This window comes from Gossypium arboreum, chromosome 11 (genome assembly GCF_025698485.1).
Source record: "Gossypium arboreum isolate Shixiya-1 chromosome 11, ASM2569848v2, whole genome shotgun sequence".
Taxonomy (NCBI): Eukaryota; Viridiplantae; Streptophyta; class Magnoliopsida; order Malvales; family Malvaceae; genus Gossypium; species Gossypium arboreum.
In genome coordinates, this window is record NC_069080.1 from 33140339 (window position 1) to 33155302 (window position 14964).

Consider the following 14964-nt stretch of genomic DNA (forward strand, 5'->3'; position numbering starts at 1 on the left):
TTGTCACGTCGTGACCTAAGGACACTTGACGTCATGACGTGACTCACTATCGACCGACCTTATGACGAAGAATGTCGCTCGTTGGGACGTGGACTCTGTATTTGGTAGAAATGAATCATTTGGTACCTATTTCAAAACTCACAACTAAACCTATTAAAGAACATCTCATTTGATCACTCAAGAACATGCCAAATACATGCATTTCCTACTAAAACATGTCATTTACCAATTCAAAATGAGTTCAACTATTACAAATCATATAAATGTCTTCCAAACCAACCAACACGAAACTTATCTATGCCAAATTCATATTCAAACATGCCTAATACTTCAAGCGTCATTGTTCATATCCTTAACAAGTGAATCATCACATTGCTCACCATTCAAACCTAAACAATTCGATATCATTTCATCTAACAATTTGGCTATGAAACTCCAAGCATTACCAATGCTACACCCTATCAAAACATGTCATTTCAAACACCATACATTTCTCAAACATATCAACAAAAAATATGCCATTTCAAATAGGCACCGACCATTGCCAAATCATTCCTTTGAACCATATATCAAGGTAACATTTAAACTTCAGTTCAAACATACTAGGTACTGGTAAAACAAGCTTACACAAGTATACATATTCACATATAGATACATACACTTCAAGACACCTAAATACATGCGACAACTCGGGACTTAAAATGATAAAAAAACTACCGGTTCAAAAACGAGATAGTGTGAGCTTCAATGTCGATCCGACTTGACTTGTTCCACAAGGTGATCTACAAAAAAAAAAAGGAAGACAACAAGGTAAGCATATACGGTGCTTAGTAAGTTCATATAGGAGCTAAAACTTATTTTGATCAATTAAACATAACAATTATTCAATAAGCTATCAAATTGTCTTTCCTTAGCACTTGAGTATATATCTATACATGTAACAACATTTCAAATCGAAAATGTTAGATACAATCTCAAATCATAATACCATCAACATTTAAAACATAATCACTTAGCAATCTATATATCAAATTACATCAATACCATTTCATTTTCAATTCATAATCTAATTTCCATTTTCAATCATTTTGTCACATCCCAAAATTCGACCTTGTAGTTTTAGGTTAGTGAACTGGGTTTTGTCGATTTGGGGAGAGATTAATTCTCAAAAAGTATATCTAAAATTAGGTTCAGGAATTCAAAATTAAGTAACCAAAAAATATTTTCCTTAAAATGGCTTTCAAAATAAAAAATAACTTTTAAAATGAAATGAGGAAAAAGCTTTTAATTAAAAAGGACTAATTTGAAAATAAGGCAAAGTTGGGAGTTGCCCACAAGTAATTTGACCAAAAATTAAAAGAGTTGGGATTTGGCAGAATTTTTATGCGTGAGCCACCGTTCTTCCCTCTTCATTGTTTGATATTTGAAAATTTTGCAAACACCAAAATTTTCTATTCACTCTCAATTTTAACGAAAACTATAAAAAATGTCACCAATTTCTTCATTATTTTTCTATTGGATTGTCAAAAAATTCAATCTTCGGTTTATTTTTCTTCACCAAGCAAGGTAAGACTTTGTTTCTTGACTACGTTTTCATGTATCATGTTTTTACAAATAAAGGTTTGATTCTTTGGAATGAGTTTTTATTAGTTTAATGGATTATATCAAAAATTGAAGTCAATAATGGTGAAATTCAAAATTCCAAACTAAAATTTGGTTTCTAAGTGATTTTTAACTTATTTGATTTGATTAAAAGGTTTCTAATCTTACTTTTACCAATCATTAAGAGATTTGAAAGATTAACGATTTTTCTTCAAGATGTTCATGAATGTCGAATTTTTTGAAAATTTTAAATATAGATTTCTAGGTATTTAAATGGTTTGGATTTGTTCTAAAGTGACTAATTAGATATATAGAATCGATTTCAAGCAACGAAAACAATATTGAATTAAGAAATAAAAGTTTTAGCTTAACTAGTCAAAATCTTTGGATTAAGAGGAGCTAGATCGTATCTGCGTTTTTATTTTATTTTGTGGTGTTCGTGGCTACTAATGACATATATGTATTTTGTGTATTATGTATGAGAAGTATCAGATCTGTCGAAGCCCTCTACGAGCAAGTCAAAAGGCAAGGCAAAGCTTGTTTAAGCTTTCAGCTAGCAAGCGAAAGCAAGATCGGTGAGTGTTCCAGAGTCACTGCTAGTATGTGCAATTCATAGTGTTAATCGACGGACTTAAGATTACCTTAAACCCCTATCCTAAATTCTGAAAGTAAGTCTTTCCTATACATTTTTCCTTGTTTGTAAAATCATGCCTAAGTAGGATGAGTTGTGATATATGATGCTAATGTAAAAAGTAATATGTGAAAATATATTAATCTGATATGTGAACTACTGATTTTTAGTGCACACCTATGAGGTTTGATATATGATAGCTCAATGAGCACTAATGTGGCACTTGTGAGTGTAATTAAATGTGTACCCGATAAGCATATGTTGTGTATGAGGTTGTGATGTGAAACTGATGAATATGAACAGAGGTTATGTGTATTAAAAAAGTAAATAAATATGTGTAATTTTGGATATTTTGGCATTGTGATCTCTTGAAGCCATTAGGTATAGTTGGCATGTCATAAGATTGTAAGTACTCACCTTTGTGTTTTGTGATCAAGCGATTGAGGCCTTGGGATAGGATAGAGAGATGAGGCCATGTTGAGTTATGCTTCATTCAACTGGACATGTTTGGTTTGTTGGAGAGTGTTTAGCTTAATACTACACTTATTGAGACATGTTAGACTCTTTGAGTGATTGGTGTGATGGAGATCTGTTTATCCAATATGTGGTGATTGAGTCCACATATATGTTTCATAGTCTCAAGATGTCAATTTATCATTATTTGAAATATATGAGCTATGACGTGTGTGATTGTATGTAAAAATATATTCTAACCTCGTGAGATAATGAAGCATGAAAATGATTTTTTGACTTGATGAAAATGAGTTTACGAATGTGGCTTAGTATACTCTTGCTTAACTTATGCTATTGTGTACACGTAGTAATAGTTCTGAACATTCACTAAGCTTGTTTAAGCTCACACTCTTAACTTAAATTCTGATGATAGGTAGCACATTCGGGGAGTGTAAAGCGGCTAAGAAAGTGATCCATTCAAGGCATAGCATTTGAATATGTTTTTTTTGGTTCAAACACTTGAAAATAAATGCAATTAGACCTTTTGAACTGTTATTTTGGATTTGGAACTAAGATTTGTGTTTATTTTTGTTATGGATGATGCACATTATGCTTGCTTGATATACTTATTTTTAAGGAGGCTGTGAAGTGGTTGAAATGTGATTTAATGGATAGAATAATATACTACAACTTTTAGCATGTTTCAATTGACCAAATAGTTCAATTTGTGCATATAGGTTCTTTAGAAAAGCATGGTATGTCAGTTTGGTAAGTTGAGTATTTGCTTTTGAGCCTAAAGATATATGCAAGTATGTATTGTTTCTTGGTATGTCAAATTATGCTAATATATGATATAGTATGTTTAAACCTATTTAGAATATTGATTGAAACGCAATATGACTTGTGTGGACTGAGTTTAGACCTTCAATACACGAAATGGTAAGTGAGGAACCTATCCCAGATCACGTCGTGACGAGGTAAATCACATGTTCACGACGCGACTCATTGTTTGTTTTGGGTTATTTTGCTTTCTTTGCAATCTAGTCCTAAACTTTATGTTATGAAATTGGATGGCCAAAATGCTATAAAATTCTTTGAAAATATGCATGATTGAGATTTATATGCTTAATTTCATAAATTTATGTTTAATTTTATGTAAAGATGTTCCAGATATTTCACCAAATTTACTAATTAGTCCTTAAATCTTCGTTTAAAAATCAAATGAGCTTTAGTTGATGGGTTTAACTGATTCTTTTAATTTTGTCTCTGTTAAAACTCGATTGTAAGTATGAATGTCTAGTTTGATGTTTTCCGAGCAATCACATGATAAATGTAAAATGAAGGAATTACCCCTGATTGATGTATTTATGTTTGTGTTAAAGAGCATGACTCTAAGTTTACTTTCTATTGACGACTAATTGTTAAGCATCTATTTGTATGGTGTGATTGATGGTTTTATGATATGATTGATGGTTGGTGAAGAGACTCACGCAAGTGGTTAATGTGACGTTTCGGATTCGGGCCGAACTATCCCAGTCGGATTTCGGGCGCAACACATTTAAACTTCGTCCAGTAGAACTATAGTAAAACAGAATCAGATACACGAGAATATAATGCTCACACAAGCTGACATTCTCACACAAGCTAATAGTATAATATCGAGATTGTAACACCCCTTACCTGTGTCTGAGGCCGGGACAAGATACGAGGCATTACCAGACTTAAACATACACAATCACATAAAATCGGGCTATAAAATTTCATTCAAATCAAAAATATCCATACTTATGTATAACATCCCTTAAACGGGCTTACGAGGCCCTAGACATGCATCGGAGATGATTCGAGACTAAACCGGATACTTTGAAAACTTTTGGGAAAACTTAGAAAATTTCATCATGAAACAGGGTCACACGCCCGTGTGGGTAGGCCGTATGGTCACACACGCCCATGTGGCTCGAGACATGCCTATGTCCTCAGCCCGTGTAACTCTCTGTTTATGATGTCAGCAACAAAATAGATTCACACGCCCAAGTGCTAGGCCGTGCCCTCCACACGGCTGAGAACACGGCCGTGTCTCTGCTCGTGTGGCCAAGAAAGTGGCTATTTACCAAGCCATTTGGCACCCTCATTTGCACATACTTAAACATAACTTTAATGGCACTTATCATGGCATAATTGAGCATTTAAACATCATCAAATAAGTCATGATCATGACAATTTCATATCAATTTATTCATGCATAAGGTACCATACTTTGCCTAGTTTAAACTTATCAAACTTTCATGCCATGACTATCATTAACCCATTCTCTTATTTCATACTTATGCCAATTATGTCATCAACCAATTATCAAGCACCTAAACCATAGCCACACACCCATCCATATTAAACAACATTATCACACCACATGACCTTTGGCACATGCAAGTACATATAATTAGGCATTACAACCCAAATAGTCAATATAAGCCACATCTCATGGCTATATATACAAAATGAATCAATATATCATCATAAGCCAATACATTTGACCAAATCAAATGACACATACACAATTGACTAAGCCCCTATACATGCCATAAACTCAAGTGCTTGAATACTTATACCCCAAATGGTAGCTTGATAGTGTGATTGAATCTCCAGCGATCTCTAACCCGAGCTAGCTAAATAAACCTATAAGAGATGGGAAAGGAAGGGGAGTAAGCTATATAGCTTAGTAAGTCCATATAAAAATAATAAGCAACTTATTAACATGCTTTTTTCAAATTCTAACAACATGTTTTCAAGGTAGCACAATCATAATTGCACATAATTCAGTCAAGCTGTCTACTCGAGTAACATTCACTAAATTATTTCTAACTTGAGTTAAATATTTCTAAATTAAGATCTGTTAATGTTTTTTGAAACTAGGCTCATATATATTTCTACCATAAAATTTTCAAAATTTATGGATTATCCAATAAATACAGTTTATTATTCAAATTTACCCCTATTCTACTATTTGACAGCTTCAACCTTTCTTTACTTAAAATTAATTATCTCCACATAAGAGATTCGGATGATGTTCCCATTTGTTTCTTTTAAAAATAGACTCATTAAGGATTTTAATAATATAAATTATAACTCATAATCATTTTTGTAAAATTTTTAATGATTTTCCTAAATCAAAATAGGGGATTTCGAAATCATTCTAACTCTGTCTCACATAAATTCAAATATCTCATAATATAAAATTCTTTTTCTTACACCGTTTCCTTTATATGAAAATAGACTCAATAAGATTTATTTTCATATCTTATTCAACCATTAATTCGATTTCCACCATTTTTGATGAATTTTTAAAGCCGGACTGCTACAACTGTCCAAAACTATTTTAGTGTAAAATAATGATAACAAAGTTAGTAACACCTTTACAAATCATTTCAACCATCATGGTATAAATACATTTTATACAACATAAGCATGGAACCAAAACCACAAGGTCATCACAAAATCATTCTCATAGGCATGACTTACTTATTTATTTTGTTACAAAGATGCATCATAAACCGAAATCGTTTCTCATGAGTTTTGCATACATACCTGTACCGATCCTTACCATTTCATACATACACGTAATGCCGTTGCATCTTCGCTATCTCGCACACTAAGTGCCTTACTTAATATCTCGTACACCAAGTTCCATTCTCAATATTTCGCACACTAAGTGCCACATATATATATAGCCAAAGCTATCACAAATTGCACACCAAGTGCCACATTTACCCGAAGCTCAAATCGCACACTAAGTGTCATTCTTAGCCGATATGTCGTTAAACATAACAAGAATCATGTATATACAATTTATACGATACCAAAGCATTAAAAGCATAAATTTAACAATGCTTATTACATATGAACTTACCTCGGTCGTTAAAACAACGGAACGGATCGATTAGTCCGATACTTTGTTTTCCCCGTTCTAGATCCAATTCTCGATTATCTCAATCTAAATAATATAAAATTTTACTTATTTAATCAACATTTCATTCAATTTAACACAATTTACACATTATGGTAAAATTACATTTTTACCCCTATTATTTCATATTTTTGCAATTTAGTCCCTAGACTCGTAAAACAAAATTCATTCAAATTTATCACAACCCAAGCCTAGCCGAATATTTATCATGCTTATAGCAGCCCTCAATTTTCATTTATTTGTACTTTTAACCACAAAATTTCATAATTTCACAAATTAGCCATAATTTACATTTTTACTCAAAATCACTTTGTAAAATATGTAAAACTATCTTCTAACTTCCATATTTCATCATCAATCATAAAAAAGCATGAATATTCATCAATGAAATCTCACAAAATCATGAAAAATTTTGAAATTAAAGGTACGGGCTAGCTAGTACTCAAAGTAACGATCATAAAAACGTAAAAATCATCAAAAACAAAACACTTACCAAATTAATCATGCAAGTGTCGAACCCTTAAGCAGCAAAAATGGCTTTCTTCTTTCTCAATATTCAGCCAAATGCAAATAAAATGGACAAAATCCCTTTTTTGTTTTTATTTAATACATCATTTATTAACCATTTACCAAATACCATATTTAACCTTAAAACATTAAAACACATAATGGTTGTCCATTATTGTCCACTCATGTTACTAATGGAATATTTACCATTCAAGGCCACTATATTATAAAGCCAAGGCCATATAACTCCTTTAACTAATAGAATGTAACTTTTACATTTTACGTGATTTAGTCCTTTTTACTGAATTAAGCATTGAAACGGTAAAATTTCTTTATGAAACTTTCACGTAATTAATCAATCATGCTGTAGACCTTATTAAAATAATAAAATAAATATTTTGACTTCGGATTGTGGTCTCAAAACCACTGTTCCGGTTAGCTCCAAAAACGGGTTGTTACAGTGGGCTAAATCTACAATATATATAAAACTTGAGAATCTAAAACAAAATCTAGATATCATTATAACACATAAAATCCCTGATTTACTACATGTATAACCTTAATGGTATGTTATACTTATTTTAACCTTTTAATAAATTTACACGAGCATCATTTTTGTATTATATCATTACCAATCTCTATAATTATTCACAATTTAATCATATATTGTAAAATATCATAATATTCATTTATGAATTATAAAATAAATCATTGTTCGTATTTACTCTTGGTCCATTTCAATATAGTCAAAATTTATATCATTTACAATTCAATCCATTTTAATACCTAATTGCCAAATTTACTAATTCTATCCAATTTGAATATATAAATAAATTAAAACCCAAATCAACATAAAATAAAATAAAATAATAAGTTCCATATGAATTTACTTGGCAAAACAACAAACAAACAAGTTTTTAAGGACTACTAAGCATTTTTGCCTTTTCCTCGATTATCTTCGGTTTGGTTCAATTCCCGATCTATACAATAATTCGGTTCAATTTATAAATTCCAAAAAATTTATAACATCTTATTATATACTTGAATTAGTACAATTTCATTTTTTGAATGCCCCTAAAGTTTTACATTTTAATTAATTTAGTCCCTAAAACTGAAATTCTTATATCTTTCAATTTTGAACTTCGGTTTCAAAACTGATCTCAATTACATCCTTTTATGTCCTTCTATTATCTATTATTACAGAAATTTCACATCAATTTTATAATTTATACACTTTGGTCTTTTTGAAAAAAACTAACAATTAAACTTTACAATCTAATTCTTTTTCACATCTAAGCTTAAAATCTATCATTTTAACAAAATTTCTTTAAGAACTCATCAATGGCAACTTTCAGAACCTTTAACAGTTTTCCAAATTGGTACATAAGCTAACTAAATCAAACTCGTTAGACCTCAAAAACAAAAAAATTACAAGAAAATAACTTAATTGAACATACCAATTTGTTGCAGAAAGTTTGAAAGCTTGAAACCTTATTTTCTTTCTTTTAGAATCAACATAGAAGATGAATAAAAAATGACATTTGTTTTTATTTAATTTATTTATATATTTTATCTATAAGTTAATTAACTATAATTAATTAATTTAAACTATAATGGAATAGTCTTAATCAAGATTTGGATTTTCATTAACATCTACCATCGTTTGAAGCAATTAAAAAGTAACACCCTATACTAGACTTTATCGCTAGGTCCGGGTACCAAATGTCACAATCAAACCATATCACTTAACAACCTTTCTAACTTGATTATTTACAACTTAAACAATGCTAAATTTCAATCCTTATTTACCATACAACTTTTTTTTGATTTCTTAGATAACAACATGTTTCAACAATTAAACTTCAAATAAACTTTCTATTATACAACTATTAAGGTTCTTACAAACATTCTGCCTTATTGAGTATGTATATATATTTATAGAGACCTGGAACTTAAAATTTGTATAAAATTTCACTTATTCGAACCCTGAGGCATAGCCTCTAAGGGTGCCCCTCTACATACATGATATAGCTACAACACCATTTGCGTGGACTTGGCAGTGTCTGGCTTGGTCCCTCTACATGATCTTTGAGTCATTCATTGACCCTGCAATCAAGGTAAGAATTTGACCGCCTCTGGACATACCAAAGTTCAGAATAGAAATCCAGTACAAAAGATGTGAAAAAGCGGCATCCACAAGTATATGGGTCAGGTTGTAATATAGTTTCAATGGAGTAGGTAAGTACTCCGAGAATCGTACCCAAAGGAGACGAGCACTAAATTAATTCTAATCTAAGCATAAATAGATCTAATTAATACTCTAATTGAATTATAGTACAAAGAAGTAAAAGAAGGGTTTTTGAATAAATTATAAAATAATAAGAAAGGAAATAAAAGTAAATAGATGAAAACAACAAATCAAATAATCAAATATGAATCAAATTTGGGCATGGGTGATTATCTCGCTTTGGTAGTCATAGTCAACTATTGTCTCGGGATCTTCTTGTTCAATCAAGTAGTTAATACCCCAGCTGTAACACCCTAGACCCGGCCTAGAAGTTTATACCGAATCACGAATGTTACATTGATCATCGAAATGATCATAAGTAAATTTTTACAAATGAGTTATCACATCAAATCAAAACATTTAATCGTTTAAATTCAGTCAGTAAAAATTATAGTTAAGTTTATTATAAAACTGGAATTAAATGAACAAATAAAAATTTGAAACGGAGCTTGTACCACGGTTTTATAAAATCTTATAGTCCAAAAACCGATTAACAAATAGAAACTGGAAATACAAACTGATAATTTATTTTTCCTCGAGACTGTTTGAGACCTCCGCATACCGAGCCCAACGTCAGAATTTAGAAAAAGGTACCTAAAAGGGGAAACACTAAGAGGGAGTGAGCAACATGAGCTCAGTGTGAGTTCGAATCAAAATTAAAAACAGAATTACGGAATTCAATTCAATGGCGCAACAGATTTACAAATATTCACTGAGTCAGAAAGTAAACTTGGAACTAACGTCCCAATAGAATATAACACTCAAGTACATCAAATCACACACAGACAGACAAAATACATTCAGATAGTCTATCACCTAAAACACACAAATAGATGCGTATGAAATGCGCTTAAGTAATAAAACCCACCCATCCAACCAACACATCTCTCCGTCCCCCGATCACCCCCTATAAGAGCTATTTAAGCTCATCCAACCAAAACATACCACATAGGACCTCGAGGGCCTATCTAACCCTACACACCATATATGTGGACTAATTCACTTAGCTATTAATACATAACAGAGCTGGCGTATATGCTGTACAGTGCAATGTGGTAATTCGCTGTATAGGCACGTTGTAGTTTTAATTGCCAGACCAGATAATAGTACGCAGCAAAGCTGACGCACATGCAGTACAGTGTGATAAATTGCTGTACAAGTAAATTGCAGTAAAACTGCCAGATCAAATCAGAATCAAAATCCCTTCTCTTCGCAAACCCACCCAAAACTTTACTTTACTTTTTGGACCCCGTGACGTTGCCACAACACTTTCACTAAAGCTATGCATTTATTTCTCAATTCTTTAACCTCCCGAGCTAAAATTCTAGTCAGTTCTTCGTTATACGACATACCAGGTTGAATTTCAATCTCTGCCAGGGAAATTACATTCGATGGATCTGATCGATACCGTCGCGACATCGATACATGAAATACATTGTGGATCTTTTCTAACTCTAACGGTAAAGCTAACCGATACGCCACTGGCCTTATTCATTCAATAATCTCATACTGCCCGATAAATTGCGGACTTAATTTACTTTTGCAACCAAATCGAAGAATCTTTTTCCACGGAGATACTTTCAAAAATACTTTGTTGCCAATCAAAAATTCAATGTCTTTTCATTTCAAATCTGCATACGATTTCTGTCGATCTAAAGCTGCTTTCAGACTATTTCAAATTACTTTCACTTTATCTTTAGTCTCTCTAATTAAATCAACCCCGTGAATCTTTTTCTCACTAAGTTTGGTCCAGTACAGAGGAGCTCGGCATTTACAACATATAAAGCTTTGTACGGTGCCATTTTTATACTCGATTGAAAATTATTGTTATATGAGAATTCAACCAATGGTAAGTATTTCTCCTAGTTGCCTTCAAACTCTAAAACACAACAACAAAGCATATCTTCGAGAATCTGAATTACTCTCTCAGACTGACCGTCAGTTTGCGATGAAATGCAGTACTAAAATGCAGCCGCGAACCTAAAGATTCTTGCAATTTCTTCCAAAATTGTGACGTAAACCTCGGATCTCTATCCGAAATAATCAAAACTGGCACCCCGTGCAATCTAACAATATCTGAAATGTACAATTCAGCCAATTTATCAAGCGAATAGTCTGTATGTACCGGAATGAAATGTGTTGATTTCGTCAGTTGATCAACGACAACCCAAATAACCTATTTCTTTTTAGAAGACAAGGGCAATCCCTATACGAAATCCATCGTAACAGTAATGCCCCAAGTTTTTAAATATGTTTCTATAATTTATTGTCACAACTGTGTATCTGCTTTAGTGGTTAAGTGTTCTGGGTGTGTGTGTGAGGTCCCAAGTTCAAGCCTTAGTTTGGGCAAATTTTGACTTTTTAATAAATAAAGTCTCACTCTAGTTCAGTAGGTTTATGACTAAAGGTTGGTAAAATTTTACCAGAATGGGCTTGCTGGTCTAGTGGTTGAGTAGAGTGTTTGATTGCATGAGGTCCTGATCGATTCTTGGCTTTGACTTTATTTTTGCACGATTATGGGGAGGAGTTTGAGTCGCGATAGAATTCTGAGTAGTGGGAATTTGGTGTTACACCTCCTACTCGTATTCGTTGTTGGAATAAGGTACGAGGCATTACTAGAGTTTACGAATTAATTTTTTTAACTCAACATAACCTTTATAAATATCTAACCTTCCCTGCAATTTTAAACCGAGACCAATCCATATCAACCAATCCAATTCAACATATTTTTAAGATAGATTCATGCATATTCATAAGATAACCTGATCACATACCAAAACCAGGATTTGTTAGCCATACCAATGGCTTACTTTACATTCATTGCACCTTAAATTTTACTTTATTAACTTATACATGCCATTGATTTCCAAAATAAAGTTTCTTAATATTCCAAAATATTGAGGTTGATAGTGTGATGTGTCTCTGACCGAATCCAACCTCCGAGCTCTTAATACTACAAAACAAGGAAAAAAGGAACAGGGTAAGCACTTTGTGTTTAGTAAGCTCATGTAACAAGAATCATACTTACCTAATATTTTCAATACAATGCAAGAACATTCAAATATCCATTCAATGCATTATTATCCTAACATGCACAAACTCAATATTCAAGTTTGTACAATAATTTCCATGTATCAATAATATATTCCATGATTGATGAGCTCATAAATACCATGATTTCCATTCCCTTGTTATTTTTTTCCATATTTATCCCATTGAATTTCTCAGAATTTTGATGGATTTTACAATTCCGGGTCCGTCAATTCATATTCATGTGTGCACATTTCCATTTCTGAGAGCACACTCATGCTAACCTCATCCTTACAGCGGGATTACCAGTCTAGGCTACGACAATTACTCTAATGAGCTTGGATCTGAATTACCAGTCCAGGCTGAATTCAGACTCTAATTCGGATTACCCATCCGAGCTAAATCCATTTTACACATATTCTTTGGGAGGGCTATATCAGGATAGGATCACCCGTCCGCGCTAGATCCTTTTTACCGTCAATTCTTTTTCAGAGATCCATCGAATTTTTCTTTCATTCAAACGGGATTCCTTCCCCTTTTATCAAATATATCAATATTTCATCAATTTTCATACAATGAACATTCAAATCATATTCACATCAATAACATACATTTCAAGCATTTAAGAATATAATTCAAGTTACACGAACTTACCTCGATACTTGTTTGTATACAAAAATATACTAATCCCGAACTTTTTTCTTTTCCTCGATCTAGCTTTGTATTTGAATTTTCTAGATCTAAATAAATAAATTTAATCATCAATTTAATACATTTCATGTTCATATCTAACATTCTCTATAATTCCACTATTATTTATAGTTCATTCAAAGTTGTCTACTTGAGCCGTAGTCACTAAATTATTTATATTTTAAGATACAAAACTCCAAAATAAGATCCGCTAATTTTCCCTGAAACTAGACTCACGTATCTTCTTACCAAAAAAATTTTAGTATTTTTGGTTTAACCAATAAGTACAGTTTATTTTGTAAAGTCACTCCTATTTTGCTGTCTGACAGTTCCAGCCTTTCTTCACTAAAAATTAATTATCTTTTCATACAAGATTCGAATGATGTTCCCGTTTGTTTCTCTTGAAAATAGAAAATAGACTCATTCAGGATTCTAAAAATATAGATTTAAGCCCCTAATTATTTTTATTAAATTTTTTATGATTTTTCAAAGTCATAACAAGGGAACCCGAATTCATTCTGACCTTGTCTCACAAAATTTATTATATCTCATGATTTACAATTCGATTGCATACACCGTTTCTTTTATAAGAAACTAGACTCAATAAAATTTAATTTCTTTTTTTTTCATCTTCTAATTCAATTTCCAAAATTTATGGTGATTTTTCAAAGTTAGTCTACTGTTTTTGTCCAAAACTATTTTAGTGCAAGATGTTTATTACCGTTTTTCCCCTAAGCTTTTAATAAATAATAATTTCGTCCCTACTCAATTAGTCTCTCAATTGAGTTGATTTTTCTCAATTAACACTTTATTCTATCACTTTAAACTACTTTATAATCTTTGGGAATCAGAATTTCAACACTAGACTTTAATTCCAAATATTTTCACAATTAGGTCCTAAAAATCAATTTTTATTAAAATTACCTAATAAAATCATCTCATAAACAAATTAAAGATTCGATTTTATGTTATTTCATCATAAACTTACAGCATTAAGCCATGGTGACTTTCAATTTCATCCATGAAATAAAAAACTAGTGAATTTAATAGTAGGACCTTGTTGTAAAAGTCTTAAAAATACAAAAATTATAAGAAAAAGGAAAGGATTAACTCAGTTGGTGAAAAAAATATGAAATACCAGCTTGAATAAACCCTTAGGACATTTTTTGCTGATGATAATGAAGAGAATTCTAGATATTCCAATTTGGTCCCATTTTTATTTTAGTAAATTTTGTTATTTTCCAATTTTGACCTTATTTCACCATTTCTCCTAATTTTTCTCAGCTTATGCTACCCAAAATATATCCTTTTGGGCTTATTTGCAATTTATGTCCCTTTAGTAACTTTTACACCCTTTTCAATTTAGTCCTTTTTACTGAATTAACTACCCAAACGTAAAAAATTTCTAACGAAATTTTAATACCATATTACTAACATTTGATAGATATTTATAAAAATATTTTTGACTTAGTTTTACGAGATCAAGGTCTCGATACCTTGGTTTTACCCAATTTTTTCAATAATTTCTTTTTCTAACTAACCACAAAATCGGTAAAATTTTTCTATCGATATTTTCATACGATTTTCTTTTCATATCAATATTCATGCAAAAATATTAAAATAAATTTTCTTTAAATTGGATTTGTGGTTACGAAACCACTGTTCCGATAACCTTGAATTTAGGCCATTACATTTGGTAGAGAGAATTAAAAGGGAAAAGGTTAGGGGGCTATCAGAATATCCCATTTGTTTTCTTTTTGGGAAATTTTGGTAAAGAACTCTTCTCTCCCTTTCCTCCAT